A 24940-nucleotide genomic window follows, 5' to 3' on the forward strand; every position below is an offset into this window, starting at 1 on the left:
ATTGTAATTAATGATGCTAAATTAGATCCGAGAGTTCAACTTCTTTCGAAAGCCTCTTAATGTCCCAACAGACGGTATTATCGTCGCGCGGTTGCACCAATTACGCTCGCGTCGAATCGTTTCAGTCCAGAAAATTATCGTTTCCTGCCAAAGTTCACCGATTAAACCAAACAATAGGAAATAGGTCACGACTGAAAGAAAATTCGAGAGGAAAATAGCGGATTTCTAGGAATTTGCGGGCCGGTTACGCCCTCCCTATTGGTCTTTTCGGGGTTGATAGACAAGAGGGTCTCAACGAGTTTCCGTTAACAATGTATTCGAATTCTCGGATGCGATTACTCCGCTGTAAGGCGTCGTAAAAGGAAACGTAAAATACGAGGCGAAGGACGTACGACCGATCTTCTTGAAAATTTCACGATCCTGCAGGACGAAAGGCCGGCAGGTGGGGGACGTTAATGCGGCGTCGTCATTCGTCCCAGTGCGGTGAAAACTTAACGTATCCCCGACATCTTGAATAAGGCAACGAAGGTAACGCGTTCCGTTGAAAGAGCTCCCATCGATTTTTTTTTCTTCGTCCTCGAAGAGGAAAAGGCAGAGAGACCCGTCGTCGTCGACCCGACGGAAAACAATTTGAGGGAAGGAAATCAATTTGACGGAAGTATATGGTCGCTGGAAAAATCCGACGACGGAAACGATAGTCGATTACGACGGATCGATGGGTCCTGCTATAATTAGAAGAATTGAAAATTATTCAGAAGCTCGAGTTTAATGTATTTCAGTTGGAGGGCCGTTCGCCGCAAACCACGCTATAGTTGTGATTTTATTTAACGTAGCGTATGGAATGCAATAAATAGGCCAGCTGAATATTCCGAATAATATGTCACACGTAATGCGACAGAGGTCCGCAGACCACAACAGTTCATACATCATTTGGTTATACGGACGGAAAATAGAAAATCATCGCTGTCGCGCATATATGACGTACGTCTCTCAGGAGAATTGTCGAGTTACACGTACCGCGACGCGTGGTGGCGAACGCGTTAAAATTCAAGACCAGTTTTTGTTATTTATGGGTATTCTATTCGACTGAACGATAAAAATGTCTGTTGGGAAATCGTAGGCTTCCAGGCGTGCGGTTTTGAGGTTGCAGCGGAATCCGTGCGTGTAGACTTCGATCAGATGCGCTCGTATCAAACAGGCGCAAAGGAATTACGATTCTTCAACCAATAAAAACTCATAAATCGTCCCTCCATACTCCGACACTTAACACCTCTAATTTTCTCATTTATTTCCAATCGTACCACCTGCTCGAGGATTAACATTAAAGATTTCAAGGAAACTTTATAGTTAATCTTCTTTCGTCTTGAAAGATTACTCTGTGTGTTCTGTCCCGTATCGAGTTTGGAGATGTTCCAGGCACTGCCGCGTGAACGAAATACCGGCTTAATTCTCACCGGTATCCGTACTCCGTGGTTATTCGACGCTGTCCCAGAGACCAGCAACGGAAATTCCTAACGACGGTCCTCCGGATAATCAAAATCGCGTGCAGTATATCATCAGAGGACCCTGGCCTCCCTGTTCCGGAAGCCTAGTCGATTGATCTTGGAAGGACCGTGTCCAAACCGTGGCGATATTGCTCCACTTAACGTATATACGTCGCGAATATACCAGACATGTGTTTCGCGTTAATATTTTGCTAAAAAAAGAAACCGATTTCCTCGTCTTAACGATCTAAAAAAAGTTGTTTCGTATTCTGAACAGTTCATAATGCACGGATCCCGATCGAAAACTTATGCAACGGAATATTCAGAGACGAGAGGTCCCCCAGGCTGATAAGCTCGATTAAAAAACGAGAGATACGCGTGCACGAGTGAAAGAAGTTGTCAGGTGAGGCGTGTTGCTTAATGCAACGTGTTAAACAGTCCTCCCAGAGCGAGGGAGGGAATTTTAACTTCGTCCGATAGTCACGGGACACCCCTCGAGTAAAGTTAAGATTGCTGAAACTCGACGAGCGACGCGGGTCGTGCGTTTTAACGCGGCCGGAGTCCGTGACACAATAAAAACTTGGACTCGCCGGCGGATCGCGGAATTTTCCACCCCCGTCCTCGACCGCGCCGACTTACTTTGAATCGAAGAACTCGATGGGAAAGTCCCGGGTTCTGTCGGAAACTCGGAACGCCCGCGAGCCACCAGCTGCCATTCCCGTCCATGTACAATGAGCACAGCCTCGCGCGAAGTCTCGAAAACGTGGCCGAACGGGTAACACGGCGGAGCCTTTCTCACGTCCGCTTCAATTTATGCTAATTTATCTCGAATAAATGGACGCGAAAGCTCGATCGAATTACAGCAATTAACAGGCTCTCGAGGAGCCGGACAAAATGATAGAAGAATCTGTTTCGATGTGTTTCCTAGCGAAAATATCGCGCGATTCGCGTACAGCGAGGAATTTTTACGCTCGCGGGTCCAGCGGCTGCGAATTAAGGAATTTGACGTGGAAATCCGATTTTCTTCGGACACGCCAGTCGCCACGAAAATGAAGTTAGAATTCCGTCGAATTGGCGGATAATCCTTCGAGGCATGGGAGCGAGGGGGTGGACGGTCCAAAATGGTCGAGCGGAAAATCGATATCGCGGAAATTCTGGTCGCGTGCATTGTATCCTGACCGTGTTCCAAAAATACCTAACCCTCCTTAGACGACATAAAAATACGAAATACCGGCTCTGGAAGTATTTGCATCGCCTCAGGAGTTCTTAAAAAATTACACGTTGTACTTTTCCATTTCTCTATCCATATTTATATATATTTAAGGAAGTATAGAAGGTACCAATTAAATAATAATTTTGCTTTGAACCTTCAAAGTCTTCGTGTACTTCATTCTCGTTATCATTGTTACACTGATATACTTCACCTTATTAATTTTCGGAAATTAAATACTGTATCGAACGTAATATAATAACTGGAATATCATGGAACTGTTGGTTACGCGAAATCGAATACTTATGCGTATTGTAATTATCCGGTTTCAATTTATCTATTCTCATCATGATCCATACGGCATACGATATACTTTCGATCGAAATTTATACCTTCTTTTTAATACAAAGTGTTTATTTTAAGGCAATTTCGAAAATTATATTCATTTGGAAATGTATGTTATGCGTGCACATGTACTTAATACTTTTACCTGGATCGTTTACGACTTTCATAATTAAATCTCTAGGTGAGCAAACGCCGATGTATATTTTATGCCGACGTTTTGTGCGCTCTGTATTTATTCGTTATAAAATATTTCATTCTGTAATTGAAATTCTCACTTTTATTTGTTGAATAAACATTTGTTCATCTTTCATTTGTTATTCGAAATTTATATTAACCGCTCAGGACTGCTTTGGAATATAAATTTGACGATACTTAATGTAATTAAATGTAAAGGTATGCTAAATATATACATTTGGTTCAACAAAAAACCTCTCTTCTGCTTTTTTCACCGGATTTTTCAACATTTACGAAATGAAACTTAAGCTTTTCGACTCTGAAAGGAATAGTTCGCATTTAATAAAATTGGAGTACAACTCCCAGGGTTTACAATTAGATGATCGGAGGTTTACAAACTGGCGTCGACGCAACAGGTTACAGTTTAATGTTAACAAGCCTCATATAATAAGATTTAATCTAGGTAGCTGTCCATTAGTGTTTACATGTTCGTTAGATCTCATGCTGTCCCATGTACAGACATTGTTAAAGACCTTGGGGTGTTTCTTAACTCATCGTTAAGCTTCATCGACCGTTTTAATCACTTAACTTCCGCACTCGAGTTACCTCGGGCAACGTAGCAGCCACATAAGCAAGTGGAACCATGCTCGGTAATGAATATAGCAAAGAGAACAATAAAATGTTAAAAGTGAAACATCAGGAAATTAATATAAATGCTCCAGACAGTTCCTTTGTGGGGACCAAGCGAATCTAGGAATTTGTCAAATAGTTATGGCAATAATCTAAATTTCTTTGAAGGATCTATTGTTTTGTCCCAATCCCAAATACGCGAAACAAGAACTATTCTACGCTGCTCTCGAGCGTTCTATTGTTCCCTGCCTTTCGTTATACCTACATGTTATTATTTGCATGTACGGTAGAATCTCCGTTGCTCGAATACTATGCCATCCGAATGCTTTGCAACGTCTAACGATCCATTATCCGAAATCTCTACTATTCGATTCATTGGTCAGAGAAATAGACACGTAAATCACGTCGCGAACAGGAAAGGAAAATAGGATTCGTCCAGGTCCGCGAAACGGAATAACGTCCACCATAAAATTATAGGCCGATTAGGTCGACGGAATTTCGGCCTTAACCCGTCAAAGTCTCGATTAGTTCGGGTTGATACCGTGCGCGGAGGTGTGGTTACAACTGGAATATCGCGTCTGGCTTACCGCCAGATTAGCGTGGCGATTATCCGTGCCGAAACCCGGTTCTATCGAGCCTCAAAAAGGCACAGACCGGGTCGCGAGCATTAACCGACCGACCCGATTACGTTTGCCCGTCCATCTTCCTATTAATTTCGCGTTTTTGATTCGTCAGGCTTCGCGGAGCAAAGCGTGGGAGGCGGGGGCAGTCTCGCGTAATCCAGCTAACGAGATTTCGGGGCAGAGTGCGCGACGTCGTTCACCGAAAACCCTGGGCACATCGAATAAATGTTATCTGTTTCGCGGCGAAATATGGCCGGAGTCACGCGACCAGCTTCTATTTCTTTTTCCGCCCGACGAAAGAGTCGTACGCCTCGAAGAATTATTCTTCATCGGGGAAAGAAAATGCTCGCTTTTAATTCCTTCGTCGATTCGACGTAGAGTATCGATGTCGTAAACGGACTTTCGATGAATAAATAATTCGCGCTCATCTCGGAATCGAAGGCCGCCAAAGCGTAGAGAACCATGACACCGGGCGATAATCGAGCATCGAACTTTCAACCCTATTCAAACATGCATCGCTTGCATTTTACCCTCGCGACACGGGCGTTCTTCGTTAACAGAGTATGTTATCCCGATCGATGGCATCGTTAAACACTGCACGCGGGTTAAACATGCAACAGTATGAAATCGGGATTACGCTGCTTTCGCAGGAAGCGCATACTCGAGAATCGCGTAGTAATACCCTGGCCCGAACGATTAGAGCTTACGAGCTTGCGCCGCTGTCGTTACTCTCTATCTCTCTTCGTTTCTCCGTCGGCCTATTTCGCCCGCCCTTTCGTGCTCCCTTGTCGGGAGTATATATCGCGAATTCATAAGTACCGAATTTACGACGCGTGTGACAGCCCAGCGCGACATTCGTTCGTGACTGCCTTTGGAGGATCGTGCCGGATAATAACTAACGGTAATACCGTTTCTCTTTTACCGATTCCCAGATACGCCAAGCCGAGCCTCCGTAGCGTAACAACGCTCCTAAATAAATATTTCACGCTCTGCTTCTCCGCTCCTTGAATAATTCCGGACAGTTTTCTATTCGGAGAAATGCAAATTAAGATACCGTTGCGATACCAAATAAATTCGAGAACGTTATAGGCAAAAGAATCTCCAGAGATGACTGGAATATCGGAGCCGAAAGGATTGGAACACGTTCCCATCAGGTCTCGATGTACTTGTCATACGCTTGTTTCCCTGCTATGCATAGTCCTCGACGATACGATCGTACGTGCTTTTCGCAGAACTTATTATTCGACGATTCGAGTAACCGGCTTCCGCCGTTTCGCCGATGCTCTCGACGACCCCGTATATCGTTTAGACTCGATAAAAGATACGATCGGGATTGGTAACTCTTAACCAGTTCGTTCGAAACGCGAAAGCGTGGGAGGTGTGCACGCGCGTCGATTTCTCGAATCGCGGCTATAAGTTACCGGGAACGATACCCGGCCAGCAGATTATTGGAAAGAAATACTCCGGGCAGGGTCGTTAACGTTGCACGGACCAACTACCCCGAAGTGATGTCGAGTGGCCGCGGTAAATCACTTCGCGAAATTGCAGACATCGGTGAATTTAAAGGATAAAAACGAGGACGGGTCGTAAAGGTAGAGGCGGCTGGTTGGATACTGCCGTGGACAGCCGAGAATAAAGAATAAAAATGGAATAATGTACGCGCAATGATCGTTACCGGGCGACAGACGTTTCGACGACAGCCGCAATACGTAGGTTTATTACCGTCGAAACGGATTTCTCGCGGCCAGACGCCTACAAGAGCGATTGCTACCGTGGAATTCGCGCTCCCGTCCGATGGGAAATATTATCCACCCTGTGTGACGCGCGCTCGGACCTTCGATCTTTAATTTTTCAGGACCCAGTTCGTTTCTTTTTTTTCTGTTATTCGGACATTTCGTTACATATTGCTCGCGGTACCATTCAAAAAATTCGAGGTGAACGAACATACAGTCGGCGATAAGGTGCTCCCGATAGCAGAATAAATCGGATCGCTTTAATATAACTGTTACGATCGATCGAAATAAATTCTCCTCGTCGATAACCGTCGCGAGGGATCGAACGTCGTTCGTCCATAATGATTATCGGCGAGGAAAAAGAATTTCGGACGCTTATGCCGGGTTATTTGTAACTTTTTAAAATAATTGTTGTCCCTGTTCGAGACGGGAAACGGAACGAAAGATACCGGAAAGGCTTTGCGCAACCCTTGACCGAGCCATCGGAAAAGCGCTCGAGGGTGAGGCACCAGTGAACGCAATATAATAGAGACGTCACGGTGAAACGAAGTGTCAGAAGAAGAGGAGGACGGATTTAGGGCCGCCGTATCGTCTTCGATATTTCGATATCTCGCCGGTGTTACCGCGGTCAAAGGTGAAAACCACACGGTTACGGTTAGGGGCGGAAGGAACTCCCACTGATCGCAATAAATAGGGATATCCTGGCGAATATCGAGACCTGTCCGATCGGACCTATTCTTCACTGGATACGATTGTATCTTTCGTCGACAACTCGCAACGACTCGTCATCTTGTCCCCTCTTTTCGAACAATGTCACGTGATTGGTCGATCGAACGGCACGCTCGTGAATAATCAAAGACACGGTTGAATTTCTTACGAACGAACCGAGAGTTCGAACCGCTCCGACTATAATTTCGTTCGACGTAATTTGAAAGGACTCCTCCCGGGGGCGAGCTTCAGCCTGGGGCGGAGGAATTTATTTTGTTGAAACAACCCCGTCCGTTTCGCGGGATTTACGACAACAGCTTTGCAACGCGCTAGAAAAATGTCTGCGTGGAAAGTTTCTCTTCGATGACACAAGCAACGAAAACGCGAAAGAATAATGCGTTTCGCGACTCTGTCGCGCCAAATGAAACGAGATGACGAATATTCTGTTTGGGTACGCAGGACGATAATTAATTTTTTGGAAAGTTTGTAGCCGCGAAAGAGTTGGTCTATAAACGTTATTGAACTTCCCTGGCTATGTTGGGATACGAGATAAAAACTGAAGAGCCTCGATAGTAAAAATAAAATCTTCGTTGGCCCTCCGAGGCAGAATCTACGTTCTCGTTACATTCTACATCTGGACCAATGAGGAAGATTTCATTTTTACAATCGAGACTCTTTTTATTCTGGGTTACATCATACTTCATGACTGTATATTACTCTTTGTAGAAATTCTAAATCAGTATTTTCATCTTTTCTTTTACGATCTCATAGAAATTATTAAAGGTTCGAGAGATCCAATATATTCTGAACATGACTTGTTACCTTACGAATGCGTGTTGTATGTTATAGACAATGCCATTCTTTGTTCAGATTGAATTTCTTGCTGAATCGTAACTTGGACTTTTTATTATAGTGATTTTACAAGAGTAGAGACGGGTATTTTATAATTTATCGAAGGGTAGATGTTATGGGGGCGTGTCTGTGTATTGTAACGTCTCGACACAGGCGGAACAGCTTTACTTTTTCTTTCCGAGATTTATTCTGGAATTTATGAGGAGTACAGTACACATACAGCTGTTTGAGGGGGCATCCTAAAGGCCAAAATAAGACGAAAATCAAGAATACCAATTTGTCGATGGAGACTTCGTTAAAAAGTTATTAACGTTTAAAGTCCCGCCCGTACTGAATTTTTTTCTCGAAAATGCGCAAGGTTTCGGGGGTATGTCTATTCACCAAAAATGATTGTAATTGACCCCTGCAACTAAAAATAATTTTTCCAAGACGATTCGAAAATCTTTTTTTTCACCCAAAAATTTCACATCTTCTCGAATTTTTTTCTCGAAACTGAGTAGGATTTCGGGGGTATGTCTATTCACCAAAAATGATTGTAATTGACCCCTGCAACCGAAAATAATTTTTCAGAACGATTAGAAATTAACAATGCAAAGATAATTAATTGTAATTACGGGTGCCATATGCCGACGAATTATTTCCTATTCTGTGCGCAATTAATCTTCTTACAAAACAAAAGTTACCACCAAGGGTTCTCGTAAGTATAAAGAAGCCATTAAACAAAGTAGTGGACTCGAAATAATGCGATTTAGAAATTGAATATTTCCTCTATAGAATTTACTTCAAAGTTACAAGAGTTATAAAACAAGGCGAAACTTAACAAATTCCACTTTAATGCAGGAATCACGTTCAATAATGAAATAGCTAATAAAACAACTGGCTCTGATGACACAAGATATCCTAAGAAAAGTTTCAGTGTGGATCTTTGCAAGTACAAAGACGGTATTATAATTTATTACTAATGGACACGAACTAGTGTGACTCAGGAGATAGAATATTCCTTTTTAAAAATTTGTTTTAACTCCTCAGAAGTTTTGGTGTCGGGAATCAGGTTCAATAATGCAACAGCCACCGAAGCTCCTGGTTCTGACGACCTAAAAAGGATGTCTGGTTCGAGTCAGGATATTTATTTTAAGGAAACAGATTTCACAACGCAAACTGATCGAGTACTTCATATTCTCTTTGATTATAAATCAAATAATCGCTGGAACCGACTATCAAAAATACGACGAGGAATGTTCATGTTTATTTAAATCCCGCGTATCAAGTGTCAAGGTACCACTCAGTTTCCACTCGACATGAGATATCTCAGACGTTCGAGGATCCACGCATTATAATATCAATGCATCGAGAGGCAGCTCAACGTTCGTAATCCAGCAGCAGACGAGACGGTGTGAGTTATCCGGATAATGTGGTGGATCTGCTATCCGGATGCTGCGGATATTAGAGGTATCCGTGTTATTGTTACAGTAGAAAGTCTAGGGAACGCTGTATGACGCTAACTACACTCCGATACAAAATACGTTTGTGTCCTGGCGTTCGAAGATATATTACAGTTAAAGCGTGAATTTCTGCGGATCCAACAACCATCAGGGAACGTACACATTTACTAGGAATTTTAGTGGAACTTAAATTGGGACAGATTTTTATGCAAAATAGGAAGCTTCGTTCGCGAAATAGGATTACGTACAAGGCGAGTATATTTCAATCGATATCGTATTATATAAACAAATTTAAAATTTGCGAAATAATGATTGAAACTCGTCACAATTCTACGCGTGCTACATTTTATTTCAATTTCACCAAAATCCCTCTCGGGTGAATTCATTTGTACAGATCGTACTCTTTTAAATAGGAAAAAATCGGAAAATTTCCCGGATTGTGTAAACAAATTTAATACCAGAAATATGATGACTCAGATCCCTCCTCAATTTTAAATGGTTCATATCATATTTCAATTTCAGCAAAATCCCTTTCATGCAAATTCATTTCTACCGACCGTTCTCGCTTAAATATGCAAAAATCGCGAAATTTAACGTCCTCCGTTATTTAAATAAATATGCATTGTGTAAATTCACCCCAATTTTACGTGTTGTATATTACATTACAATTCCATCAATATCTCTTTCGAATAAACTCATACGTTTGCAGTATTGCTTAAATATGCACGAATCGCAAAGTTCAACGTCCTGGTTATTTAATTTCATAGCTGGCGCTATGAATATTATTAACGATCACGTGTCAATATAGTAACGATTAGTAGGCATTTTCTATTTCAGTGTGTCTGCTGGAAGATTTATTTGTGATTTTATTTGGTGATATCGACCGCGAAAACTGATCGATCTGCAACGACCTAGATGCATATAGTTACGTTCGCGAAAAGCAGACTCTTGAAAAGCACCGAACAATGCGTACAAAGTATGCGTCGACAGACTCGGTGAATTTTCTCCCTGAATAATCAAAGGGAAGGTCGGATCGACAGACGAACGAACTCGGTTATCGCCGCAGTCTCGCGCAGAATATATCCCGAGAATATTCGAACGAAGGATTTCCGGAGCCAGAAAATTGCATGTTAGTTTGACTGGAAGTTCAGATTTCCCTCGCTCATGTATTATTCGCGTAATATCCACGCTAATACACCTAACGCATCAGACGCCAAACATAATTTCGCAGGTTGGGAAACGAACACGGTTCGCCCGTTCGCTTCAGATTGTTCCGCGAGAGATTGAAGCGTGCATGGTAACGGGGATTCATCAACCACGTCCAGTCGCGAGTCATTTAACGCGTCTGCCAGGCCCTGCAACGCGCTCCCTACAAATTGGATGACCTTTAATCACGCCTCGCTTAAATTGACCGCGCGAGGGTGACGGGAGCAAAGGATGTCAAAGAAACGGCACGAGACCTGCGACGATCGAAACTGAAACCGCAAGGAGAACGACTCGGAATTGTTCCCGGAAGATTTCCCCTAAAAATTTCTGCGCATTTAATTAACCGAATTACTGGCCAGAGTTTTACCTTTTCAAATACTTTCTCGAGTCGCGTTGCCGTGTACGTTATTAAAAGTATGCCAGACACTATACTATTATAAAGCAAGTTCGGTCAGGAAAAGTTGGAGAACTTGTCCGACGGAAATTGCAGTCGACATATGGACAGAATCGCTTCCATCCTTTATTAACTTTCCCCGTTTGCGTAATGCGTTACCTTCTGTAGCGAGGTACCAAATATTTCAAGGATCTATCGTTAAGTTTCATTTTACTGATTTCGATACCTTTCCTATTGACTTGTCAGAAACATTTGCCAGGACATCCGGTGGTCAACGATTCTACCATTCACACAAACTCCTTTGCAATTCAGCTGCGTCCATCTGGAACATTTTCCGAAGCTATAGTGCGTACAGTCCCAATAGGCTTAAATCTTCTTTGACAGAATCGATCAACCCCTGACCCCATCTACCTGGACCGACCACGAACCGTGCTATTATTTACCTCCCTCGACCCAAACAACACTGAACATATTCTTTGATCTGCACTGAACAGCCACGTTTAATCGACACAAAGCTTTCCTTGCATTCAAGGCTTAAATTTTTCGGTGAAAAAAAAATTCAAATCGTTCTAAAAAAATTATTTCTAGCTCGGGGGGCTAATTATAATCATTTTTGGTTATTACACATACCCTCGAAATCCTACGCACTTTCGAGAAAAAAATTCGTAGGTGCAAAAATTTTTCGGTAAAAAAAAAAATTTCAAATCGTTCTGAAAAAATTATTTTTGATTGCAGGGGTCAATTACAATCATTTTTGGTGAGTAGACATACCCCCGAAATCCTACGCACTTTTGAGAAAAAATTCATTACTGAAAATACAATGTCTGACCATACATTGATACGTTTCACTGAAATTTCATGCGTATGTTTAAAAGATCATAACTCCTGAACGGATTGGACAATTTTAATGTTTAAAAAAGCAAACAACGCGTATTTTAGTGGAGAATATGTAGAAATTCCAAGAATATTCGAAAACTTGTTCCGTGACCCCGTAAAGTGAGAAAACCCCCATAAAAATGGTCCAATATTCAAACGTCCATAACTCCTACAATAGCCAATGGATCTCATTGAAATTTAGTCTGGAAGTAGAGTTCATGGATACCTACAAAAAAGTACTAAACGACTTTTCCGTACAGCGTCAAACAAATTTATTAAAAATGGAAGACGAATTTTTAAGAAAAATCGACAGGGGGTAGGTGACGAAATTTTTCAGCGAAATTAAAAAATTTCAAATCGTTCTATAGAAATTCTTTTTAGCTAGGGGGGTTCATTACCTCGTCTGTGGTACGACATACGAGAAAAGATAGTATTTAACATTGATACAGTGTAAAATCTAACTCTAAAAGACATTGCCCGAGTGTCCTTCGCGGAGTCAGAATTCTTGAAAATCCTTTCAAGTACAATATTTCACGTTAAGTATCGCGAATCCCAGCGAAGCAGTGTTCGAAATACGCCCAACGAATCAGAGGTTCCAACTTAATTACAGCGTTTCGGGCATAATTCAAAGCGAACAGAAACGAGCTCGTTTAATGACGACTCCCGGTCTCGGGGGGCGGGAGTCGAGAGAATTATAAAGTATCTATCCAGGAGAAAATGATAAAAAGTTTAATACCCGGGGAGCATTAATGCGCGTCGTAGAGGGCAGGAGATAGTCTCTGAACGGGATGGAGCCACTGGAGAAAAGGGGGTTCGACGGAAGACGAGAGGAAACTCGCTTTGACGTTTGACCGTGGCAGCTGGTAGGTATTTCGAGAATTTCCCAGACATTTGGCGATGCGGTTCCGTAATACAGCTTCGTGTGTAACTACAAGCGAGAAAGCCAGCCGGCAATCCAACCGGGCGAGGTAACTTCAGAAGTATTTCGTCCGGGGGTTGGTTAACTCTTGAGGCGCAGTCGCGCTACGATCGGACCGCACAGCACGTGGTAATTGCCACCTCGTGGTGGCCACCTTGCAAATATCGTCGCCGCTGGAATCGAGGATGGTCTACGTGCACCGTGCGCGAGATTAGAGGTTATCCTTAATGAAGGTCACTCGATATCCGTGGAACACGCCCCGGTCCTCCTCTTTAACGCTAATATCCGACCGAGTCGCTTCCGGAACGCTGCGTTTCAGCGAAAGGGGCACCGCAGCTACTCCACCGAACGCCTCAAGACGCTCCCTTCTAAGAATTAATTATTCTCCGCCGCCGCGACGGGGGTGCAACCCGGGAGTACGAATAATTCGTTACTTTTAAACCGTAAATTGCGCGCAGCTGCGACTGACGCGTCGATTCCGGCAAATAGTCGAGGCGGAATCAAATTAGTGACGCTCGACGTGATATTTCGCAGCGCTGAGGAGCACTCTACTAATTTCAGACCTTAAAAATGATCATTTTTGGTCCTTCGAGGGTTGATTTATTATACGATTTGATCTACCGTGAGAGTTTCGAAGAGCCAGGTCGCTGTATGTGTTACCATAATGCACGCTGGAAAGTCATTTTTCTCGAAACGACGTTCCTCGCCATGACCTACACAATATTTTCCTTGCACATATTATGTTCCGAGAAGAAAGGAACTTGCAAGGTACCATGAAGAGTAAGGGGATGCTGCTCGTTGTTGCCCATGGATCGAGTAACAACGACAATGTAAACACAGCCGGTTGCAGGGACTCGATCTACGATGGCGTCTATGCACGCTCGACTTGGTAGTTGTGCACTGAAAAATGTGCAACTTCCTGCGCGAGATAAGATGGTGGACGTCTTTTCCAGACCCCGTTAAACCTCGACCGAAGAAGCTTCGTCGTCTGGAAACCTTACGGTAGCATCTTACACCCATATTAAATTATAATATTACAATTAAACCGATTTAAGTTACACGCATACAACCGAGGGTGGGTCTCGAATCGCGTTTGGGAATAAACGGGACCGTTTTTCGCGTCGAAGGTCGGTCGAGCGCAACGGGAAACCGGAAACGCGCCGAACCCGAGCAAATGATGCTCCGCATTATGCTCGAAACGAAAGCGTTGGTCGCTGAATAATGTTATCCGCGAGTGGAACGTAATTTGCCGACGTAGAAACTACCCGGTGGCCAGACTGTTAATTTTCTGAACGCGTTTTTCTTTTCACCCGCGCATTACGAGCACGAATATTGCTCCCACTCGGACTGGCTATGAATTTCGCGCGAGTATAATCGTTCGTAATTGTCGAGATTGGAACAGGGTTTGGGTTAAACGATAGAAAAATGGAATGGTCAAATAAATATCAAGTTTCTATATAAAAAATGTAGTCCCCAATTTCGGTTGTCCAACGCAAATTTATATATTATTTTGGCCCGTGTACGATACGAAAATTGCCAAAACATTTTCCCATCCGGGCGCGAGAATGTTTACACAGGGATTACTGAAATTGCCCACGGCGACATTAACAGAATGGAATAAACGTACACCGTGTTTCCTTTAAAAGCTAGACAATAAGCCAGCGCAAAGATCGGGGGAAAATAGTGTGTGTAACGATAATTGTATGCAAATGATATGAAACCGCAGGGCATAAGACATTTACGGACCGCGCGAAATTGAAACCGCGCGAAGAGTCGCCGCGTATTCGTGTTTGGCCAAGGACCGGAAATTACGAAGCCACTGTTTTCCTAATTTCGGACACGAATGAGATTCTCGACGACGACCGATACAGACGGTTGTCCCCGTCATAAATAAAGTAAGCTCGGTGCAAACACACGCCCGAGTCAATTTAACGGAGTTAATACGGGTCGCGGACAATTTCGAAAGTTCCGCGACAATTTCTGCGAAGCGAATTATTCCGGCGGTCTCGAAACATTATTAATTTACAAAATTACTTCGCGTTCCGCGGATGGTTTCACCGTTTTTTCCAAGAGGAGATAACTAAGCAGAGTATTTATTAATCTCTGTAATTTTATTCGACAAAGTGTTCTCTGCTCAGCAAACAACTTCCAACGTTTAGATCATGGATACCATTTTGGGAAAATTTATCTGTTTTAATTAAAATGCTTGACCATAAATTTTCAGTTACGTTCGATACAGTCGTGAATAATAACAGTATTTTAGCCTTACGAACAAAATTGTATACTAGAATATAGATTATATCCACGTATAGATCTTTGATATTGCAATAAATATATTAAACGCTGCAATTCTACGAAACTACGTTTAATTTAATTATAAACTTCTTTGCTACGCAACGCTGTTATTAAACATATCGTTAAGCATGCAAATTAATTATATTACTGTAAATAATGGTATAATTATAATAATGCAAATGATGTAATAGTGTTAGCACATCTATTTTGCTCATACATTATGATGCGTGTCGGTTATTTACAGTTTAATTGCACGGTCGGAAAGTTGAAAGAAGGTTTTTCGAAGAAACGTGTATTAATGACAGCAATAATGAAAAGCAAAGTGAAAAGTTGATCTATCGTCGTTATCAAAGTTGTTTTAAAAATTGCGATAGTAAAATTTTTCTTATTGATGCGTACACCATGTTATTTTCCATCAAAAATTATCATAATCTTGTTCGGAAAGCTTCATTGTATCTTCACTAACTAGTTTTCAAGATAACATCAGAAGAATGAAAGTTTGGAGGGTAGTTTCACCCCTTAAGGGGTTCTTCTGCTCGAGAACATTGAAAAAAAGCGTTTCTTTCTCAACTTTTTACTTAAATGCTACTCATAATAGCTTTTTCAAACTTTGCATACTCGTTTGTAGACACTTCAAAGATCCGTCTATACTGTTTCATAAAGAAATATTAATTCATCGAAGAAATACATTCGAACAAATCGACGTTATAGGCTGGACCTCGTTGCGTTTCAGTTTCTAAAAAGAGATGCAGTAGCTTGTTATCATACAATCAGTCTTTGTTATTCGGTCGTAATGGCCACGTACAATAATCGAGAGTACAGGAACACCCTCGCGTTAGGTGCGTGTGGACGCAACGCGTTTATGGCTGCTAATTACTACAGCGACCGACCTCCAAATCATCCAGATCCTAACAGAAGAATAACTCAAAGTACAAGCTAAAGCTTAGACAAAATTACCAAAACATTGAATTCTTAAATAGTGTTACTTGAATAGAATTTTGAAAATTAATACGAGAGAAGTGAATGTTGACGCGTTAAACTCGCCTGAACAAATCAGTGAGTCATAGCGCGGCCAGTAATTGCTGTACACACGGTACCAGGAGAACAACGAGAACTTACGTTCGTCGAACGTCGTCGAAAAAAGCGATTGTAAAGAAGAGAACCAGCGACGGCGTGGGTCGTCAGGACGTTAACGAGGATAAATCTCTCGCGTGGCGCCTTTCGTTCCGTTCGCAGCTCAGAATGGAACGGTGGACTGCGCGGACCCTTGTTTCCGGGTGGCAAAAAAGCCAAGCATTCCGGGGCCGGTTTCCTACATTCCAGCACGCTTGCATTTCACGCTGTCCATGTAAATCTCCGCGGCGGAACGTTCTTATCTTCGCGCGGATATAAACCCGCCCTTCGTTCTGGGCCCCCTCGCGCCACTAAGGCGACAAGACCAGTAAAAAGGGTCTCGCCTCGCCATGCCGGGAAAAATGGTATCACGCGTCGTATAATTAAATAAGAAAAAATATTCTACGCAGACAGATCGTTTTTAAGTTACTAACGATACTTTTTCCGCTTGAACTCCATCTGTATCTTCTCACCTTCCATTGTTTTAATACCGTTTTAACTATAACCCTCCTGATTTACGTTCCTTGGATTCCCTTTCCTTTTTTAAACGCGTTGTTTTATTCCCACCCGCTTCCCATAACTCTTCCCACGTCCATTCCCTCTTGCACTTAGCAGCATTACCAGGCTCGTCCTATTTTTAAGTCAAGCATATAAATTTAGGGCCAGGTTGTGAAACAGCTGTTGCCTCGGCCATTCACCGTGGCATAATAGCTGTGTATACCGGGTGTCCGATGAATACGCTTTGAACACGAGTCAACAAAATATATTATATTCGTGCAACTTCAATCATCAAGAGAGCTAGTTCGATGCATGACGCAGACGAACGTAGGAGAAACGTAGTCGTCAAGCAACAAGTAAGGTTAGGAATCGTGGTGAATAGGCTGTATGGAACTACCACTCATTGGATTGGTTCCTTTGATTACGGCAGACATTTTCAGCCTCGAATTCCTGCAATAATTGGAGTTTCTACTCTACGCTATAGATCTATTTCATCTGAAATGAAGCCTCGAACCGTAGATTGAATGCCACGCATAGGTTCTGCTTTCGTCATTGGAAACCGATGACCCTTGCTTCTCAAATCGACACGAACAATGTTAATCCCCGTGTATTCTGTATTGTGTCTACGTTCTGACGAATATAAGAATTTTTACGATAAAAATGAAAATACATGGTTGTGCTCGACAAAGATCGCGAAAGGAAAGAAGGGTGTCCGAAACGTGGCATTTATTCCAGTGTCGCGCGGCGAGTGGCTGCGTCCCGCAGGCAGCGAAAACGAGAAAAGTGAAACCGACAACGAGCGTCGACTACCTCGGCAACACGCACTCCAGGTTATGCCAGCAGCGGTTCAACGGCGTCGACGAGGACGCCCGGAGGACAGACGTCTCGTGGTCCTCGAGTTACATGAAAATCCCATACCCCTACCTAACGCGTGTCGTCCAAGACGGAACGCGAACGGATGAAGAATGATTCGCGATAAAGCTCGAGAAACGCTGGAACAACGTTCATGCTCGACGGAAGGAAATATAACATTGTTTTGGGACGCTAACATTTGCAAGCAGCGGCGCTTTCAAGCGACAAAATAATTACTATTTTTGCATACAACTGGCCACGTTTTGTTCGCATTTTCCTCTGTATTTAGCCAGCATTCTGTGCCGCTACTGCAAAAAGATCGTCGACCATTAAGGGCTAATATCGGAAAAGAACCGCTGCCAGCTAGTTTGCATTCAAAACCAGCAGACTGTCCCCTTAAAGGTGGAAGTACGCGACAGGCGAGCAGCCAAGAATTATTGCTACAAACGTGCAACCGTTGTTTTAGCCGCGGAGTCGCGCAACTTGCACTTGTTGCCGTCAACGAGGACTTGCTTTATTAAACTCGTGGAAACTGTTTCATTTAAAATTACATCCGGATTAGTCGGAGCTAAGTGGCTGGCCGGGGACATCCGAATCGAAATGCACGGACAGAGCAAACTCCCTCTCGCGTAAGTTCATCGTGTCCGTAGATCGGGTACATGTACACCTCGACGAACTTGAGCGTTTCTATTCGGCTACACGCTCAATTATCCCTGGTTGGTTGTCTGCGAGTTTCTGCCCGCTCGCGACTGTGTTTCTTGGAGAGGATCGTTTCGCAGCCGTGTCACGGATGCTCTGTACTCTTAATTGACCTTTGTGTAAACGTCACTCACTTTCCAAAGTTCGCTCGTCGATACGTACGGCGTCGTAATTCCGCCAAATCCAATTTCATCCAATTTTTCTCACTCTGGAGCTTGACTTTGATAGCTTCATTTATCACATCCTAGATAACGATATGAAAATGGAAGAATTATTGCTGCCAGTTTGAAATACGATTATCTTTCGACCCTTCGAACGATGTAGTCGGAACTTATGGACAGACACGATTAATACGGACAAATTATTTCACTGCGGGGCGGTCGAAACAGTGGATTCGAAAGCGCTCCGAAGGAGAAATTCCATTTAACGAAGGAAATCGTGGCAATGCACAGGTTTACCTCCCTGACCGACGCGACGCGTTGAATGTCACGCGTCGTTCTATCAATCGTGCTTCGTCAGTTCGATTATCCTCCGTGTCAATCGACGCGATCTGGGAGCGTTTATGCGTCTGTCGGCCAGGATAGGTTTCTCCCTCTGATTGGCTGTAAATAATCGCTCTCCCGTCACACCGGGTCTTCGGTCGTACATCACTCCACGGACGTTGAAGATATTACATTGATTCGCGGAGTGTCCGGCGCTCGATGCTTCAAACTTTTCAAATAAATTATCTGCTTTCTACCCGAGCGAAACGTTGCTCGAACGTACGACATTGATTCGACAATATTTGGTACCGGCTCGGTCGAACAGATTTCGCGCGTCATTTTTGCTGATTATTACGACGATAGGAATTTTTTGGGTCATCGAATATGCAAATTAGCGGTGTCGAACATGTCCTGACAAGTCGAGGGTCGATTTACAATTATATTTTAAATTTATTCCGTGACGATAAATGGTTCAGGAAATAAACTTTTATCGCGGATACGAGGGCAGTGATAATTACTATGAAGATGATCTGCACGTTGTGGAGATTGAGGCATTAGCACCGGCGATAGATCGCAAGTATAACTGTGTTGTCGGGACCAGTTCTAGGTGGACTGTTTATGACGCACAGTTTGCGTTTCCATAGCGGCGATCGTTATGCAAATGTATTGCTTCATCGTGCTGCATATCGAGGATGCGACAACTTCAAAGAGAAAAATTTAATATCCGGCATTCGAACGGTCTGCAAACGGCGCAAAATTACTCTCCTGACACGGCGGAGTTAATAAACATGTCTCTGGTAAATGCGGAATAAATGATCGGGGATAAATTATCTGCACCTACCCCATAATCCCCACAAAATGGATAACTGTATTTGGCTAACCCTATTATAGTACGGTTCATTTTACGGTTAAACATTGAACGGTTTGACGCTACATTTTTTAAACTAAAAAGCATAAGATTCGCTTACCAACAAATGGCGTTATTCTACAGACAGATTTTATTTAATTTTATGACAAAGAAGCTCGAAGATTGGAATGGTTCCTTCTGTAAACAGAATGAGGAGAAAAATCAGATTCAGATATATCTGAAAGTATTCCGACGTATTCGTCGCTATTAATTCCCGTATCAATTGTTCGTAATTTCGTGCAGAAAAGAGCTTATTCGAGTTTCTATTATCCTGTACACGACAAACACCGCCTATTATTATATCATATGTTTGTCGATAGGAAAAAATACCTCGTTACGGAAGATTTGTCATCATTTTTCTGTCGTGTTCTCAAAGCACTGCGTTAGGGAAGAATTAACCGTACTTGTTCGTGAAGTTTGCCAACAATTTGTCGAGGGTATGGCGCTCACGCAAGTTTCTCAAACAAAGTTACAGAGAATCGTGATTAGCGAAGATGAACGACGTTATATTGTTATGAGATTATAATCACCCCGAATGCCTACATTGTTCCTGTGATACGTCGTGTCGATAAAGCCATTAGGTTCGCGTGACGATCCTCTGTGACACCTATTATTCATGTTGTTAGAGCGGCACCGCTCTGTTCTGCGCTGAAAACTGTCCATTGGCATCGCGTTGGCTCGTCGATACTCCATAAGCTGAATTACTTTCGACCGAATCGACGATATTTCGCGTGTCGGCGACGAGTTATTAGTACAAATTGAGCTAACGTGTTACGCAAAAGCGCGGGAAAAGGGCTTGTCACGTGTTACGGAGGCCTGCGTGACGCTCGTGTCTGATACCATCCAAGGTTAATTCCTGAAATTCTATTAGACACTAGCTATTAGCTGCGGTATCGCCTGCGTTCAGGTCGTTTCTGCAGACAGTTCTTTTTCTCTTTTTTATTCGGTTACGTCTGTGTATCGAAAATTGAATGCCTCGTTAAGCAATTATTTTTCAGTCGCCACGAACGAATCCTGGTCCATCGTGCGTGTCTGGGAAATGAAGTGAAAAAAGTCGCGTTATCAGAGCGGAAAATTCAGTCTGACGTTATGCTGTATGCATTATAGTCACGAGTACGTCTGACTCGCGCCGGGATGCGTTAATATCGTTAATTAAAACCGCCGTCCCCAGCTGGTTACACGTGTAATTCGCGTGTCAGCGGCGATAACGAAGAGACGACAAAGGATGCGCTGGCATTAGAACAGGGAGAAGTTTTAAATAATCGTAATCGCTCTGTCGAATGTTGCCAGCATCGTTTAAACGCGCTGTTAAAATCCAAACTTCTCGACGCTACTCGTTGCGTAATTTTCTCATTTCATAAACGTAAATGTACGCGTATTATCGCTACTGTGCACGTTCGTTGAAAATATAATCAATTCATATGAAAGTTGCACGTGACATTTTCCGATTGATTATATCTTTGTACTGCGCACTAGAAACGTTTAACAATAATAGTAGGGCACGTGTCAACGTAAACCAGCTTGAAAATACAAGAATTCGAGGATATGGAATGTTTGTAAGTTAGCCCGAGTGATTTTTAAAACCGACGAGCAAGGAACGACGACAGAAAGAGTCGAGAACGAACAGTGTAGGTTTTCCAAAAGGCAGAGAGAGGAAAAATAGAAACGAAGGTACGGGAAACCAACATCGTGCCATCGAAATCGATACCGGTTAAATAAATATTGTTCGAGAGGCTGCCGAATTGACAGTGAGTCCCGTCGAGTGCACGAATCGAATATTTATTCCGCGAAACTGAAAAACGAGAGCTCCACCGAGGGACCTGCTTCTGATGCTACGTCTTTTAATGATAAATCGTATCGTCGTTTTTCGAACAAAGATAGCGCAATGGAATAAAATAGTCGCGCAACGCGACACGCAATGTTTAGAATCCGAGTTGCGTAAAGGTATGCGACGATGGATCGATTACTCGAACGAGTTCCAGTAAGTTTTGTAAAGCTAATTGCTTCGCTTAAACGTCTCGTTCTGAAATCGATATTCCTGGCCGATATTATCGACGAAACGATATTTCACGCGAGAGTCGAGCATAATCTAAAGGTGCACGTTCCAGAAGTTGACAGGTTTAAGCGCAAAGTTTCAGCGTTTGGTTACCCACCTTACGACACGTTGCTCCGAAACGATCACGCGCTGATGGAACCTGAAACAGAAAATCGACGCTAATTGTTTCTCCGTGTGCAGCCGTCAGGGCAAATCAGACGCGATAAAATACATTGGAAATTTTCCGATGTTAAATTTGTCACGAACGTAATGGACATCCATCGAGGTTAAAGAATTATTTGTTAAAAAATGGTTCGCCAAACGAAGAAATTAATTGTTCCGATCGATAATTTCGCTAAAAAGTTTCCTCGTTTTGCTCGACGCCCGATGCACATCGACTATCGGGGGCGCGCTTCTTTCGTGTATTTTTCATTGCCTCCACCGTGAGAAGTAGAAGATACGATTCGTAGCTAATTCGACGCGGAGCCATCGAAAGTTCGATACTTTTTAATACCGACTCGGACCTTGCGCATCGGTTTTATCTCGAACGGAAACAGAGGTCCGAATGCTCTCAGTGTTTCTACTCCCGTGCTTCTATGAATCTACGAGTGGCAAGTTTTTGCAGAGGAGAGCCCGAAGTAACTGCACACGACTACGGAATTAATGCTGTTTCTCCCAGTCGGCGTACCTTCGTTTCATTCGCGAAAAATAATAGAATCTACGGAGCTAATTCGAGATTAGTTTGCACAGTGATCCATCGATTGCAACGATTTATTGCTACGGGGATTCTTCCAAAACTATTCGTACGATTCTCAGCGCGTAAATAGAAAGCAATTCCGTTAAGTGATATTATAAGACACGATTTATCGTCAATAATACGTTAGCAGAAAATATTTTGCACCGTTCTACCGCTTAAAGCATCCTCCCCACTCCATACACAGAGCTCTTTTTCCAGAGACACTTCGCGCAAGGTGCATTACTCGAATGGTTTTTTTTTTACCGTACGTTGCTTCCGGTGAACAGTTTGAAAGGAAGAGAAAACGGAGAAAACTGCGCCGTAATGTAAACTCCTCTCCCATTGGGGCGACCTATCGTTTCGCGGTTCCGTTGGATCGCGATGAACGCTCGGCACACACCGAAAATGTTTGCCGCGAACCGACTGGAAGTATCTTCGTAAACCAGAACAATATTTTCCTCGCTATAAAACACAACAAAAGCCGCGTCTCATCTCGTCTAGATTATTACGACGTGCGAGCATGCACTTGGCCGCGCTCGCGCCCCACTAAACGTGCCCCAAGCAGGATATGGGTAACACATTTTAGACGACGACGAGTACCAAAATGGCGCACGTCTTCGACAAGGTATTTTTACGTTGCGCCCGTAAACGCCGCTGGCGAAGTAGAGTGTTACGATTTACGTATTGTGCGACACGTTCGTAAAACGTCACGCTGATCGACGATCATCAATTTTCCTGCACTTTTCTACGAGACTTCGCGCAAACGATCGATTCGCAACGGCCAATTTCAACCATTCCTCTGTCAGGTTTGTTCATTAGAGTTTTTCGATTTTTAATTTCACGCTATTCAAAATTCGTCGTCTATATGCAACTTCGTACGAACTTGGAGACTATCAAAACGTCCTTCAAATATCTTCGAACCAACCCTCGATCAACCCTTCACGCACTTCCCGCATGCAAATGCTCTTTGCCATCTCCGCTTCTATAATAAAATGTCAGCGGACTCTCAGTCAGCTCACCCTTTCCACCAATTCAATTTTCATCTTTTGTCAGACACGATCAATTTCCATGCGAGCGTAAAATCAAAATAGTTGGGGATCGGAATTAGAATTCGATCGAATTCACGAATGGAATACCGAACGAGACTCATCGAAATAATAATAACGGCACGCTAAAGAATACTGAACGTATTAATAATCCAAGGGGTTTCTAATGGAGATTGATAGTACCTCTGAGAACCACCGTATCGGGAATAGGAACGCAAGATGTTCCTGTTTCATTAATTCCGAGCAGAAACGAACGTGACGACGTCAAATTGGATTAACTCCCACTGTCTTCGGCATCGTCGAAGATGTCATGCGTGAGTAAAGGTTTCAATGAGGAGTGATGACGAGGTTATTAATAGGTTTGCTCTATTTTCGTGTTACAGAAGCCGGAAATTGCGATGACAGAACCGGAGGACTGGTAATAGAAGACAATGAATAGAAGCGCGAACAGAACAATGGCCCTCTGTCGAAAATTGAAAAAATGCCAATAGTAATCACCGAGGAAATGAAATACCAACTCTGAATACAGAATCGTGAATTTCAACTTTTTATTATTTAAACAAAATGTACTCCGTTAGCTTCTACATACATGGTGGTCCACAACATCGATCGCCTAGAATATATGTGTTATTTCTGACCGACACGAACGTACTGAAATATAATTTTTATCTACTTTGCTCATAACTGTTTCAAAACGCTACCGGAAGATCGCGGATAGATCGTCGTAAATCATTCCGACAAGTCGCCAACAAGAAGTTAGCTACTCCCGTTTCTTGTCACTACAAGATCGCTGAAGTTGATGAAGATTACCGAGACAAATGACTTTTGCAAATGAAGTTGATGTCGAAGTTGCTGAAGATTACGGAGACAAATGAGCGTTACGTACGAAGAATTATATAGCGAAACACGAACGATAAAAGCAAATTCGTCGCAAAACCTTCCGTACGATGTTCGAATGCATACCTTTCGCGTGGTTAATCGCAGTGTCGGATCGTCAACGGAAGCAGCGTGCATTCGGACGACGGGACGATTTATATTGCAATTCGGTGAGAGCTGAAAAATTTCGGGACGAGTTATGTTCACAATCACGACGCCAAAGTCATACATCTTGAGGGCAGGGGGTTCAAGTTCTCTCGTACCGGTCGTGTGAGACTTATAGGAGCGCCACGGAGATGGGCAGCTCGCCAAAAGGCTGTAACGTTGATGCGAAACCGAAAGAGAACTATGTATCATCGGTGACTCGATTGTAATACGTAAGTGGCGCTCTTCGACTGAACGATCCCCGACGGGGAATTCTTGAGTATCGATCGACTGGGAATTCAGAGGTCGACGTTAAAAATGGCCACGACATTCGAAGCAGCCTTTTCCTCGTATACCAACAACGGGAGGAAAGGATCGTAAATATAAAATATTGCAGTCGTGACAAAATTCGCCGAGGAAGAGTGTGACCGAAATTTTTACAAGCGAAGTATCGAGAAACTGCGTTCACCCTGGCCATTTAGTCCATTTTAACCCCGTCGAGAACGATTTATTCCGGAGCAAATAAATGATACTAACCTCGTATACCTATTCCTCGCTAGTCTTATCGCAGACTAGTTGTATAATCTTAGTTGTGAAATTTTAAAAACGGTTTTTTTTACCAGTCGCGGTAGGTTTAGTGTTAAGAAACTACGATTCTAGC

At 43.0% G+C, this 24940-nt stretch overlaps 1 protein-coding gene across 5 annotated transcripts in view; it reads right to left on the reverse strand.

Moving 5' to 3' along the window:
* The window catches only part of Kek5 (leucine-rich repeat, immunoglobulin-like domain-containing kekkon 5 protein), a 248602-nt gene that overhangs the window by 188347 nt on the left and 35315 nt on the right, over positions 1-24940 (reverse strand). For 3 of the 5 annotated variants that reach the window (XM_076769744.1, XM_076772280.1, XM_076771446.1), the window contains exon 2: positions 21596-21637. The exons of 1 other annotated variant lie outside the window; for it this stretch is intronic. The gene's annotated coding sequence lies outside the window, so the exon portion shown is untranslated. Of the gene's footprint in view, positions 1-21595; positions 21638-24940 lie in introns of those variants that run through there. One more of the 5 variants, XM_076773107.1, reaches the window with a different exon arrangement.

This window comes from Colletes latitarsis, chromosome 1, assembly GCF_051014445.1.
Source record: "Colletes latitarsis isolate SP2378_abdomen chromosome 1, iyColLati1, whole genome shotgun sequence".
In the NCBI taxonomy this organism is placed as follows: Eukaryota; Metazoa; Arthropoda; class Insecta; order Hymenoptera; family Colletidae; genus Colletes; species Colletes latitarsis.